General features: G+C 45.5%; 1 long non-coding RNA gene and 1 other non-coding gene across 2 annotated transcripts in view; one reads left to right on the top strand and one right to left on the bottom strand.

Moving 5' to 3' along the window:
- Nucleotides 1–3,725: 3,725 nt before the first annotated feature.
- LOC149722769 (uncharacterized) overlaps nucleotides 3,726–7,406 on the bottom strand; it is a 15,699-nt gene continuing 12,018 nt past the window's right edge. Inside the window, exon 2 of the long non-coding RNA XR_016387168.1 lies at nucleotides 3,726–3,791. This is a non-coding gene — a long non-coding RNA (uncharacterized LOC149722769). The remainder of the gene's footprint in view (nucleotides 3,792–7,406) is intronic.
- LOC149722772 (small subunit ribosomal RNA) overlaps nucleotides 7,022–7,406 on the top strand; it is a 1,812-nt gene continuing 1,427 nt past the window's right edge. Inside the window, exon 1 of the ribosomal RNA XR_016387171.1 lies at nucleotides 7,022–7,406. This exon is cut by the window's right edge and continues 1,427 nt beyond it. This is a non-coding gene — a ribosomal RNA (small subunit ribosomal RNA).

Raw genomic sequence — 7,406 nt, 5'->3', positions numbered from 1 at the left:
TTTTTTTTTCAAAAGGCTATTTTCGGTTTTTTCAAAGGCTATTTTCGGGACTTTTTTTTTTTCTCAAAGGCTATTTTCGGGACTTTTTTTTTTTTTCAAAGGCTATTTTCGGTTTTTTCAAAGGCTATTTTCGGGACTTTTTTTTTTTCTCAAAGGCTATTTTCGGGACTTTTTTTTTTTTTCAAAGGCTATTTTCGGGACTTCGTTTTTTTTTTCAAAGGCTATTTTCGGGACTTTTTTTTTTTTTCAAAGGCTATTTTCGGGACTTTTTTTTTTTCAAAGGCTATTTTCGGGACTTCGTTTTTTTTTCAAAGGCTATTTTCGGTTTTTTCAAAGGCTATTTTCGGGACTTCGTTTTTTTTTCAAAGGCTATTTTCGGGACTTTTTTTTTTTTTCAAAGACTATATTCGGGACTTTTTTTTTTTTCAAAGGCTATTTTCGGGACTTTTTTTTTTTTTCAAAGGCTATTTTCGGGACTTCGTTTTTTTTTCAAGGCTATTTTCGGGACTTCGTTTTTTTTCAAAGGCTATTTTCGGGACTTTTTTTTTTTTTCAAAGGCTATTTTTCGGGACTTTTTTTTTTTTCAAAGGCTATTTTCGGGACTTTTTTTTTTTTCAAAGGCTATTTTCGGGACTTCGTTTTTTTTTCAAAGGCTATTTTCGGTTTTTTCAAAGGCTATTTTCGGGACTTCGTTTTTTTTTTCAAAGGCTATTTTCGGGACTTTTTTTTTTTTTCAAAGGCTATTTTCGGGACTTTTTTTTTTTTCAAAGGCTATTTTCGGGACTTTTTTTTTTTTTTCAAAGGCTATTTTCGGGACTTTTTTTTTTTTTCAAAGGCTATATTCGGGACTTTTTTTTTTTCTCAAAGGCTATTTCGGGACTTTTTTTTTTTTTCAAAGGCTATTTTCGGGACTTTTTTTTTCAAAGGCTATTTTTCGGGACTTCGTTTTTTTTTCAAAGGCTATTTCGGGACTTTTTTTTTTTTTCAAAGGCTATTTTCGGGACTTCGTTTTTTTTTCAAAGGCTATTTTCGGGACTTTTTTTTTTTTTTCAAAGGCTATTTTCGGGACTTTTTTTTTTTCAAAGGCTATTTTTCGGGACTTCGTTTTTTTTTCAAAGGCTATTTTCGGTTTTTTCAAAAGGCTATTTTCGGGACTTTCGTTTTTTTTCAAAGGCTATTTTCGGGACTTTTTTTTTTTTCAAAGGCTATTTTCGGGACTTTTTTTTTTTTTTCAAAGGCTATTTTTTCAAAGGCTATTTTCGGGACTTTTTTTTTTTTTTTCAAAGGCTATTTTCGGGACTTTTTTTTTTTTCAAAGGCTATTTTCGGGACTTCGTTTTTTTTTCAAAGGCTATTTTTCGGGACTTTTTTTTTATTCAAAGGCTATTTTCGGGACTTTTTTTTTTTTTTCAAAGGCTATTTTCGGGACTTCGTTTTTTTTTCAAAGGCTATTTTCGGGACTTTTTTTTTATTCAAAGGCTATTTTCGGGACTTTTTTTTTTTTTTCAAAGGCTATTTTCGGGACTTTTTTTTTTTTTCAAAGGCTATTTTCGGGACTTCGTTTTTTTTTCAAAGGCTATTTTCGGGACTTTTTTTTTATTCAAAGGCTATTTTCGGGATTTTCGGGACTTTTTTTTTTTCAAAGGCTATTTTCGGGACTTCGTTTTTTTTCAAAGGCTATTTTCGGGACTTTTTTTTTTTTCAAAGGCTATTTTCGGGACTTTTTTTTTTTTTAAAGGCTATTTTCGGGACTTTTTTTTTTTTTCAAAGGCTATTTTCGGGACTTTTTTTTTATTCAAAGGCTATTTTCGGGCCTTTTTTTTTTTTTTCAAAGGCTATTTTCGGTTTTTTCAAAGGCTATTTTCGGGACTTTTTTTTTCTCAAAGGCTATTTTCGGGACTTTTTTTTTTTTTTCAAAGGCTATTTTCGGTTTTTTCAAAGGCTATTTTCGGGACTTTTTTTTTTTCTCAAAGGCTATTTTCGGGACTTTTTTTTTTTTTCAAAGGCTATTTTCGGGACTTCGTTTTTTTTCAAAGGCTATTTTCGGGACTTTTTTTTTTTTTTCAAAGGCTATTTTCGGGACTTTTTTTTTTTCAAAGGCTATTTTCGGGACTTCGTTTTTTTTTCAAAGGCTATTTTCGGTTTTTTCAAAGGCTATTTTCGGGACTTCGTTTTTTTTTCAAAGGCTATTTTCGGGACTTTTTTTTTTTTTTCAAAGACTATATTCGGGACTTTTTTTTTTTTCAAAGGCTATTTTCGGGACTTTTTTTTTTTTTCAAAGGCTATTTTCGGGACTTCGTTTTTTTTTCAAAGGCTATTTTCGGGACTTCGTTTTTTTTCAAAGGCTATTTTCGGGACTTTTTTTTTTTTTCAAAGGCTATTTTCGGGACTTTTTTTTTTTTCAAAGGCTATTTTCGGGACTTTTTTTTTTTCAAAGGCTATTTTCGGGACTTCGTTTTTTTTCAAAGGCTATTTTCGGTTTTTTCAAAGGCTATTTTCGGGACTTCGTTTTTTTTTCAAAGGCTATTTTCGGGACTTTTTTTTTTTTTCAAAGGCTATTTTCGGGACTTTTTTTTTTTTTCAAAGGCTATTTTCGGGACTTTTTTTTTTTTTCAAAGGCTATTTTCGGGACTTTTTTTTTTTTTCAAAGGCTATATTCGGGACTTTTTTTTTTCTCAAAGGCTATTTTCGGGACTTTTTTTTTTTCAAAGGCTATTTTCGGGACTTCGTTTTTTTTTCAAAGGCTATTTTCGGGACTTCGTTTTTTTTTCAAAGGCTATTTTCGGGACTTTTTTTTTTTTTTCAAAGGCTATTTTCGGGACTTCGTTTTTTTTTCAAAGGCTATTTTCGGGACTTTTTTTTTTTTTCAAAGGCTATTTTCGGGACTTTTTTTTTTTTCAAAGGCTATTTTCGGGACTTCGTTTTTTTTTCAAAGGCTATTTTCGGTTTTTTCAAAGGCTATTTTCGGGACTTCGTTTTTTTTTCAAAGGCTATTTTCGGGACTTTTTTTTTTTTCAAAGGCTATTTTCGGGACTTTTTTTTTTTTTCAAAGGCTATTTTTTCAAAGGCTATTTTCGGGACTTTTTTTTTTTTTCAAAGGCTATTTTCGGGACTTTTTTTTTTTTTTCAAAGGCTATTTTCGGGACTTCGTTTTTTTTTCAAAGGCTATTTTCGGGACTTTTTTTTTATTCAAAGGCTATTTTCGGGACTTTTTTTTTTTTTCAAAGGCTATTTTCGGGACTTCGTTTTTTTTTCAAAGGCTATTTTCGGGACTTTTTTTTTATTCAAAGGCTATTTTCGGGACTTTTTTTTTTTTTCAAAGGCTATTTTCGGGACTTTTTTTTTTTTTTCAAAGGCTATTTTCGGGACTTCGTTTTTTTTTCAAAGGCTATTTTCGGGACTTTTTTTTTATTCAAAGGCTATTTTCGGGACTTTTTTTTTTTTCAAAGGCTATTTTCGGGACTTCGTTTTTTTTCAAAGGCTATTTTCGGGACTTTTTTTTTTTTCAAAGGCTATTTTCGGGACTTTTTTTTTTTTTAAAGGCTATTTTCGGGACTTTTTTTTTTTTTCAAAGGCTATTTTCGGGACTTTTTTTTATTCAAAGGCTATTTTCGGGACTTTTTTTTTTTTTTCAAAGGCTATTTTCGGGACTTCGTTTTTTTTCAAAGGCTATTTTCGGGACTTTTTTTTTTTCAAAGGCTATTTTCGGGACTTTTTTTTTTCAAAGGCTATTTTCGAGACCATTTTGACTCCTGACCCGTGACCTATGACCTCTGACCTCTGACCTCTGACCTCTGACCCCAGGTTGTGCGGATTGACCCTGAGGTTGATAGTCGACCGTTTGCAGATTCGACCTTGGTAGGTGAAATGTCACTGGCAAAGTATCCAACCAACGACAGGCTTAAGCAATCGTTGCTCTCTTGTTTAAGCTTGACCTCTGACCCCTGACCCCAGTAGTCGACCTTGAGTTCGGAGGTCGACCGATAGTCCATTCGACCTTGGTAGGTAAAATGTCACTTACTAAATATCGAACCAACGACAGGCTTAAGCAATCGTTGCTCTCTTGTTTAAACTTGACCTCCGACCCCTGACTCCTGACCTCATTGGTCGACCTTAAGATCGAAGGTTGACCGATTGCCGACCCGACCATGCTAGGTCGTTTTAAACTAAGCTAAAACGTTAGCCCGACGTCGGGCTTCGTTGTGGTGGAAGCTGTTCGCCCTGGCCGTTGTACAATTGCGCCGGGCTTCCCGAGCTCTCCGCGGGGTGCCGAGGTGCCCCTTGCCGCGGAGCCAGATCCCCGAGGTCGTGATCGAAGTCGCTCGGTCGGAGGTCGACCGATTGCCGACCCGACCATCCTAGGTCGTTTTACACTGAGCGAAAACGTCGGCCCGACGTATTGCTTCGTTCTGTCCGCCTCCGGCCGTTGTACAATTGCGCCGGGCTTCCCGAGCTCTCCGCGGGGTGCCGAGGTGCCCCTTGCCGCGGAGCCAGATCCCCGAGGTCGTGATCGAAGTCGCTCGGTCGGAGGTCGACCGATTGCCGACCCGACCATCCTAGGTCGTTTTACACTGAGCGAAAACGTCGGCCTGACGTATTGCTTCGTTGTGGTGGAAGCTGTCCGCCTCCGGCCGTTGTACAATTGCGCCGGGCTTCCCGAGCTCTCCGCGGGGTGCCGAGGTGCCCCTTGCCGCGGAGCCAGATCCCCGAGGTCGTGATCGAAGTCGCTCGGCGGAGGTCGACCGATTGCCGACCCGACCATCCTAGGTCGTTTTACACTGAGCGAAAACGTCGGCCCGACGTATTGCTTCGTTGTGGTGGAAGCTGTCCGCCTCCGGCCGTTGTACAATTGCGCCGGGCTTCCCGAGCTCTCCGCGGGGTGCCGGGGTGCCCCTTGCCGCGGAGCCAGATCCCCGAGGTCGTGATCGAAGTCGCTCGGGCGGAGGTCGACCGATTGCCGACCCGACCATGCTAGGTTGTTTTACACTGAGCGAAAACGTCGGCCCGACGTATGGCTTCGTTCTGGTGGAAGCTGTCCGCCTCCGGCCGTTGTACAATTGCGCCGGGCTTCCCGAGCTCTCCGCGGGGTGCCGAGGTGCCCCTTGCCGCGGAGCCAGATCCCCGAGGTCGTGATCGAAGTCGCTCGGTCGGAGGTCGACCGATTGCCGACCCGACCATCCTAGGTCGTTTTACACTGAGCGAAAACGTCGGCCCGACGTATTGCTTCGTTGTGGTGGAAGCTGTCCGCCTCCGGCCGTTGTACAATTGCGCAGGGCTTCCCGAGCTCTCCGCGGGGTGCCGAGGTGCCCCTTGCCGCGGAGCCAGATCCCCGAGGTCGTGATCGAAGTCGCTCGGGCGGAGGTCGACCGATTGCCGGCCCCACCAGGCTAGGTTGTTTTACACCATGGTAAAATGTTGGCCCGACGTCGGGCTTCGTTGTCGTGGAAGCTGTTCGCCCCGGCCGTTGTAGAATTGCGCCGGGCTTCCCGAGCTCTCTGCGGGGTGCCGAGGTGCCCCTTGCCGCGGAGCCAGCACAGGAGGTCGATCCCCGCGGGTGGCCTGCGCGGCTGTCGGGCTCCACTGCGGGAGGTGGTGTAGGTGCTTGGAGCGCAGCGGGTCGATCCACGGGAGTGGCTTGCACGGCTTTCGGTGGCCACTGTAGGAGAGTATAGGCGCTGGGAGCGTAGGAGGTCGATCTCCGCCGGTGGCATGCGCGGCTGTCGGGCTCCACCGCGGGAGGTGGTGTAGGCGCTGGGAGCGCAGCAGGTCGATCCACGTGGGTGGCTTGCACGGCTATCGGTTGTTACTGCAGGAGAGTGTAGGCGCTGGGAGCGCAGCAGGTCGATCCACGGGGGTGGCTTGCACGGCTATCGGTTGTTACTGCAGGAGAGTATAGGCGCTGGGAGCGCAGCAGGTCGATCCACGGGGGTGGCTTGCACGGCTATCGGTTGTTACTGCAGGAGAGTATAGGCGCTGGGAGCGCAGCAGGTCGATCCACGGGGTGGCTTGCACGGCTATCGGTTGTTACTGCAGGTGAGTATAGGCGCTGGGAGCGCAGCAGGTCGATCCACGGGGGTGGCTTGCACGGCTATCGGTTGTTACTGCAGGTGAGTATAGGCGCTGGGAGCGCAGCAGGTCGATCCACGGGGGTGGCTTGCACGGCTATCGGTTGTTACTGCAGGAGAGTATAGGCGCTGGGAGCGCAGCAGGTCGATCCACGTGGGTGGCTTGCACGGCTATCGGTTGTTACTGCAGGAGAGTGTAGGCGCTGGGAGCGCAGCAGGTCGATCCACGGGGGTGGCTTGCACGGCTATCGGTTGTTACTGCAGGTGAGTATAGGCGCTGGGAGCGCAGCAGGTCGATCCACGGGGGTGGCTTGCACGGCTATCGGTTGTTACTGCAGGAGAGTGTAGGCGCTGGGAGCGCAGCAGGTCGATCCACGGGGGTGGCTTGCACGGCTATCGGTTGTTACTGCAGGAGAGTGTAGGCGCTGGGAGCGCAGCAGGTCGATCCACGGGGGTGGCTTGCACGGCTATCGGTTGTTACTGCAGGTGAGTATAGGCGCTGGGAGCGCAGCAGGTCGATCCCCGCGGGTGGCCCGCACGGCTGTCGGGCTCCACCGCGGGAGGTGGTATAGGCGCTGGGAGCGCAGCAGGTCGATCCACGGGGGTGGCTTGCACGGCTATCGGTTGCTACTGTGAGGTGTTTGCGTCGGCTGGCAAAGGGTGCGCTGAGCAGAAATGTTACTGTTCGTTTGCGCTGCCAATTGCCGTTTTGGTCGTATCGAGTGGTTTTGTCGCAGCTAGTTGCAAGTCGATCTCGCGGCGGTTAACAGGGAATAGCGGGCAAGAGCTCGCCCTCGTACCGCCGCGCGATGAGGTGACAGGTTTTCTAAGCTCTGAAAAGAGCAAAGTGGTCGGATTACTAATCCATTGCGCGCTTCGGCGTGCTTGGGTGGCGTCCGCGACGCGGGGCGAGCGACCCCATCGCGCGGCCGCCCTTCGGGGTGGCGGTTACGTTGTTACCTGGTTGATCCTGCCAGTAGTGATATGCTTGTCTCAAAGATTAAGCCATGCAAGTCTAAGTACGAGCTCTCGTACAGCGAAACTGCGAATGGCTCATTAAATCAGTTATGGTTCATTTGATCGTATGGTTTACTTGGATAACTGTGGTAATTCTAGAGCTAATACATGCAAACAGCGCCGACTTCGCGGGAGGCGTGCTTTTATCAGACCAAAAACCGACCGCGGCTCCGGCCGCGTTCGACTGGTGACTCTGGATAACCTGGCGGATCGCACGGTCTAGCACCGGCGACGGATCATTCAAGTGTCTGCCCTATCAACTTTCGTCGGTACGGTATTCGCCTACCGAGGTTCTTACGGGTAACGGGGAATCAGGGTTCGATTC

Source organism: Ciona robusta, unplaced genomic scaffold (genome assembly GCF_009617815.1).
Source record: "Ciona robusta unplaced genomic scaffold, ASM961781v2 AP042759.1".
Lineage (NCBI taxonomy): Eukaryota > Metazoa > Chordata > Ascidiacea > Phlebobranchia > Cionidae > Ciona > Ciona robusta.
This window is presented reverse-complemented; position numbering and strand designations above follow the sequence as displayed.